Source organism: Tupaia chinensis, unplaced genomic scaffold (assembly GCF_000334495.1).
Source record: "Tupaia chinensis unplaced genomic scaffold, TupChi_1.0 Scaffold144465_1, whole genome shotgun sequence".
Lineage (NCBI taxonomy): Eukaryota > Metazoa > Chordata > Mammalia > Scandentia > Tupaiidae > Tupaia > Tupaia belangeri.
Window position 1 is genome coordinate 320,321 of NW_006204324.1, and position 5,041 is coordinate 325,361.

The window sequence follows — 5,041 nt, forward strand, 5'->3', positions numbered from 1 at the left end:
AATGCTAGGCACACATGTATGAAGGCCCCAAATCCCAACAGAATGGTGAAATGGAGAAGAGCTTGCAAGGCCACATCCCATCGGGAATACATTCTACCTCTCTCTCTCAGTTTTTCTTGGGTGAGTATATGTACTCTGTGCCAATTTTGAAAAAAAAAAAAAAAAAAAGAAGGACAAAGAAAAAAGTTCACAACATCATCTACCATTACAGAAAAGCAAGTCAAAACCATAATTATCTCATTCCAATTCGAATTGTTATCAAAATTCAAAAAGACAAACATATAAAAGCTGATAAGGATCTGGAAAGCAAATGAGATAATATCAATGAAAGGATTAGAAAAAGGAAAGCATGAAGTTTATTATTTTTAAGATCTAGCTAACCATTAGCACTTACAAACTGGGATCAAATACTTCACTGACGATAACCATAAAGAATTTTTAGTATCCCACTTAACAGTACCCAAACAAAAATTATCTAATAGAAAATCTTTTTTCTTGAGAGGTTTTTTCCTTAGGACATGTGCATTCATGAGAGAGAGAGAGAGAGAGACAGAGGCAGTGAGAGGGAAAGTAAAAATTCACACCCCTCCAATGGGGAGGGTGGCCATGCCACAGTCTTTCTTCACCATTCTTCTTGGATCTTAGCACATATGCACATATGGCCAACGTGATTCTCAAACCCCTGGGACTGGGACTCAAACTGCCATCAGTTGTGTGGGAGTCCAACAATGTAACTTTTATGCCATCTGCTGGCTCCTCTAATAGATTTTTAAAAGCACTGTAAAAGTACAATGCTGAGGACTAATAATTTATTTTTTCAGCAGTGTTTTTTTTTTTTTAACTTTTGTTGTAGGATGTGTGAACTTGCTTGAGAGAGACAAAGACATAGAGAAAGTGAGAAATCACCCCCCAAGGGGAATGGACATACCCCAATCCCTTCTTCTCCATTCTTCTCTTGGAACTTTGGGCACACATACATATGTGCCTGGAGTTAGATTCCAGTCTCTGGGTCTGGGTATTTTATGGATAAAAATCTGTATTAAATTTAAAAATTAAATTTAAACTGTAAGAATATGGAATTAGTGCAATCATATGGAAAACAGTGTGGAGAACCCTCAGCCAGCTAATAACTAGACTGCCCTTTGATCTAGCAATCCTACAATTATGCATATAGTCAAAGAAAAATAAGTTGATAAGTTATAAAGACATCTGTACCCCAGTGTTCACTGCAGTACTATTTACAACAACCAAGATTTGAAATCAACCTTAGTGTCCATTAAAATCAGCATGTCATCAAGGCTGTTCCTTCTTGAGCTCCTAGGGAAGACTTCCATTTCTAGTTTCTAAAAGGCATTCAGTTTCTCGGTTCATGGAGCCCTTGTTCGAACTTCAGAACCAGCAAGATGGCTTGAATCCTCTTGTCACATCTTTGTGACTCTGCTTCGGTAGCCATTATATAATTTTGCTCTGACTACCCAGCCAAAAATGGTTTTCCACATTTAAGGAGTCATATAGCTTAATTTGGCTCATCTGGGTAACCTAGGAAAATTTCTAGGTCTTTAACCTTAATCTGGGATATTCCTTATGTCACTTAATACAATGTATTCATTGGTATTCACGGATTACAATATGAATATACTTGGAGGTGGATGCATTATTCTGCCTACCACACATTCCATTAGTGATATTAAATTGGTTCTTGTCTCAGGTGTATTTAGCAGACTTTCTTACTTGTAAGAACTAAATTATTACATCAGTGATGCCATATTTTTTCCCCATGACACGTCAATGAAAAAGGGAAGGGGAGATTTATAGTTTATTCTCTTATGATCTTAATCATGCCATTTTAAAAATATGCAACTTTAGAAAAGCTCAAAGAAATGAGAAAAGTGTTTAACCATTCTGTAAGGGCTCATTGACTTAGATACTGTATTTCTTGTTTGCCATGTTAGAATTTCCTGATAACAAAAATAACTTCATCTTGGACATTTCTCATCATCAACCCAGATGCTTATTGATTCTTTATAGAACTCTCTGACCTAAGGGGCCAGCAGGTGGCGTGGTGGTTAAGAGTGCTGGACTCCCACATGGCCAACCATGGTTCAAGTCCTGGACCTGGCAGCTTGCTTTCTTACTTTCCCTCTCTCTCTCTCCTCTCTTTCTCTCTATCTCTCCCCCTCTCTGATCAAATAAAATAAATAAATAAATAAAGTTAAGTAAAATTATAAAAAGAACTCTCTTTCATAACATTCCCTATTCTGACCCATTACCCATTCTCTTCCACTTTCATCTTTCTCTTTTGCTCCTGACATCAGTGAAGGGCAAAACCACCTGATCAATTTGAAAAATCATAATCCTGGAAGTCATGCTGTCTTCCTTCTTAAATAAAAACCTCCTGAATGCTGGGTATTTTACCAACTAAACATTTATCAAGTCAGTCCACATTCCTCTATACCATTTGGAATATCCTCAGCTGACTACATCTTATTTTGATTGTAAAACAAAATGCAAACTAACCTTGTCTCATAAATTACTTATCTCCATTTAAATATCCATGTCTGCAGCCATAGGTTTTATTTTAAAATGAAAACTCACTATGTTACTATGCTGCTTCAAGCCCTGTCATGGCTTGCTATTTTCTTAGTATAAATCTACAACTCCCAAATCACCCTAAAAATTTTAATTTCCTGGTGTCCTGTACTGTTTCTCACCCTCAGGTCTTTTATTATGTGTTATTTACTCCCATATCCTCTTCTTATTCCTGTGCTCAACATTTTATTTCCTATATTTTCTTGCTTTTAATTATAAATTTTAATGATTTCCTGCTCCAAAAAAGTCTTTCTCTTCCCCATGGCTAGATTGTGCTGTAGATCCTTGGGGAAGAAAGTGCATTGGATTAAAAGTGTAAAGGAAGAGAACATTTATTGAGACTTATTATATGCTAAGGCTTTGCTCTATATGCTTTAAATATAATATATGCTGAATCATTCCAAAAACAATTTTGTAAAGTGGTTATTAGAGGAACTGCAAATAGAAAAGCTACATGGTTCATGAAAATGTACAGCAGAGTCATCTGAGAAATGCTAGCTGGGTATGAGGACAAATAGTTTGACCTTGAATGTCATACTTTCATATTCATAGCCTTGCCTTTCACCCACGCAATATCAAAGGGGAAGTGTCATCAGGATTCCCAGTTAGATTAGATCCAGAGAGGCCAACTAACAATAATAAAGTTCTTGTGGAACTACATTAATCTGCTGAGATATTCTTTTCAGTAATCAAACTACCATGGGAAGCCCCATCAGTAGACGTTTGTTTGGTACACACCAGAAAGGATTGGAAGTAAAACATAAATCCCCAGGGGCCAGCAGATGGCATAGTGGTTAAGGTGCCAGGCTCTCACAGGGAGGTTTGGTTCCTGCACCTGGCAGCTTGAAAATCATGCTGGGCATTTATGTGTGCATGCCCAAAATCCCAAGAGGAAAATGGAGGAGATGGGATTGTGACATGGCTATCCTCCCTGGGGGGTGGTTGCTCACTTCCCCTCTCAATGTCTCTCTCTGGTGAGCATGTGTGCCCTACAGCAATAAATTAGGGGGAAAAAAACCATAAATGTCCAATGCCTCATGCTTTGAAGACCGACTATATCCATTTCTACCATGTGTTTATTTGTCCAGGTCAACCTGTCAAAGTGTCCCTTCTCCTAAGAATTGCATGAATGATCCCTGCCGATGATGACCCAAGTCTCTTTTTCTGTGATTTTTTTTTTTTGGAAAGGTTTTTGCTATAGGGCACGTGCGCTCTCCAGAGAGACAGGGAGAGACAGAGAGACAGAAAGCGAGAAATCACCCCCCCCCTCAGGGGGGTTGGCCATGCCACAATCCCTTCTCCTCCATTCTCCTCTCGGGATCCTAGGCACACACGCACACATGCCCGGTGTGAGTTTAAGCCACCGGGTCTGGGATGCGAACCGCGGCCAACTACATGGGAGTCCAGCTACATAGCCATTACGCCAACTGCTGGTCCCTCTGTGCTTTTGAAATGACCGATTTAGAACCAAAGAAGCATGTCCATTCTTTAGATGTGATCAGTAGCCCTAATATGGTATTTCTGATGAGTAGGTAACTTTGAATTTTTTCAGTTATGATTCATTGTTTTAAAATGCATGAATTTGAAGAAGGTAACTTTGTCTTTTTAATAACTTTTAGAGGGCATGGCATTGCCTCATTTTGTCCTGGAATTCTTCAAGTTTTAACTATGGGTGCTGATAATTACAGTTGCAGCATTTATTTTCAAATTTAAGTAATGTTTCTTAAGGCAGACCTGGTATACAAAATGAGTTTTGCGGGACTCTAGAGCTTTTGCTGTTTCAAACCTTGCTTCTTGATCTTAACTCTGTTTCTAAGTAAATGCTTGCCCAAAGGCTAATTGCTAACTTTCCTCTATCCCACTTTGCTTATTGTAGGGTGAGATGTTGCTCTAGATTCTTTCTAAAGCCTCTTCAAGCTTGATATTTTTAATTAATATGAATCAATACCACGTCCCATTTCCCTAACTCTACCAGGTAATATTTTTCACAATGTGAAACGGGACTTTGTTGTGAACTAAATTCTCATTTCAGTTGCCCAAATACTGGCACAATATAACTAAAGTCATATTTTTCAGTATTGTGAGCTTTAATCTTTCTTTTTATTTTCCTTGCTTCTTTATGGTTAATTTAGTGAGAGGTTGGTTGGTTCCATTTCATATAAAGGAAAGAGATTAGGGTTTGGATAGCTCCTTGAACTGCTTTTTAATTATCTCAGATTTCACATTTTTTAAAAATGAAATGGCTTTAACTTATTCAAGAAGAAGAAAATTCTATGATATACATTGTAACTATAGTAGATCAAAGGCCTTGGTTTTTTGAACTGTGCAGGGGTGGAATTTCTGTGACAGAAGAGGGTCCATCATGAGCAGTGAAAAAGAAAACAAAATTACACTGGTTTTTACACATTTGCTTTCCAGCATCTGTTTAAGTGCCAGGTATTTTCCTTCCTAT